The sequence below is a fragment of the Engraulis encrasicolus genome, unplaced genomic scaffold (assembly GCF_034702125.1).
Source record: "Engraulis encrasicolus isolate BLACKSEA-1 unplaced genomic scaffold, IST_EnEncr_1.0 scaffold_191_np1212, whole genome shotgun sequence".
NCBI lineage: Eukaryota > Metazoa > Chordata > Actinopteri > Clupeiformes > Engraulidae > Engraulis > Engraulis encrasicolus.
In genome coordinates this window covers 61,699-63,303 of record NW_026945472.1, presented here as the reverse complement: position 1 = coordinate 63,303, position 1,605 = coordinate 61,699, and positions in this window count along the sequence as shown.

The following is a 1,605-nucleotide window of genomic DNA, read 5'->3' as shown; positions in this document are numbered from 1 at the left end:
CCAAGCCCTGGATGGTGTGGATATAACCCTAATTATAACTATGTTTTCCTCCCACAAATCCCCAAGCCCAAAGGACTGGGGGGGGTTGTATAATACAATTTATAATGTTTCCTTCCCCCCCAGCAAACCCCCCAATCCCATAAGACGGGGGTTGTGTAAAAAATAAAATTTATTTACTTTTCCCTCCACAGCAAATCCCCAATGCCCATAAGGACTGGGGGGTTGTAAAAAATATAAATTTTTTTAAAAATTTTTGATCTTTCCACACAAATCCCCAAAACCCCAAAAGGGAGGGTTTTGGTAAACAAATATTAAAAAATTTCATGCTTTGCCCACAGCAAATCCCCAATGCCCATAAGGACTGGGTGTGTGCGTTGGCGTTTGTTCCCCCCCCGGCCCCCATGCTGCCACCCCGGTGCAGAGGGGGCATCTAAGGGTTTGGAAACATTTTTACATTTTATTATTTTCATTATTATTATTTATTGTTTTTATTACTTTTATTTTTTTAAAATTTTTAAAATTTTATATTATTATTACATTTTACTATATTAAATATTTAATATTATTATTATTTATATTTTTTTATTAGTAAAAATTTTATTATTACATTAATATTTTTTATTATTATTATTTTTTATTGATTATTTTCTTTTTATATTTTATTTTATTTAACCCAAAAATTTTTTAATTTTATTAAAAGAAATTTTAGTTAATTTATTTACTTACTTACTTACTTATTTACTTATTTTTGAAGGTGTGGAATGTGGACAACTTCACTCCTATAGGAGAGATCCGAGGTCACGACAGCCCCATTAACGCCATCTGCACCAACTCCAAACAGATATTCACAGCATCCAGGTACACACACACGCACGCACACACCCATTAAACCCTCCCCAACCCAAAAGTTTTACAAATTCACCCACCCAAAACCCCCCACACACCATCACCCCCCCACAATTTCCCCAAAACACCCGCCACACACACACACACACACACACACACACACACACACACACACACACACACACACACACACACACACACACACACACACACACACACACTGTCAAACAGAAAGTTGAATGAACTCCTCGGTCGCAGCGGGTAACAACTCAGAGTTAGTCAGTAGTTACCACAGTTAAATTACTAGTTATCCACTATTTTAGTACACAAATAGTTATCCAGCTATTATTTACTCAAATAGTTACCACTAGTTAGTCAATCAAGTATTATCCGCTATTAGCACATCAAAAGTTACCCCGAGTTAGTCACATCAAGTAGTTATCCAGCTAGTTTTTCAACAAGTAGTTTTCCATAGTTATCACATAAGAGTTATCCAGTAGTTACCCAATAGTTATCCAGTTTTTTTAGTTCCCAGTTATCCAGCTAGTTATTACTAGTTATCCCCAGTTATTCCACAAGTTTATCCAGCTAGTTAGTTACGTAGTTTTTTTTCCACTAGTTAGTTACAGTTATCCAGCAGTTAGCACATCAATATTATCCAGCTATTTTAGCCATCACGTAGTTATCCAGCTAGTTAGTTACGTAGTTATCCAGCTAGTTAGTTACGTAGTTATCCAGCTAGTTAGTACTCAAGTATTA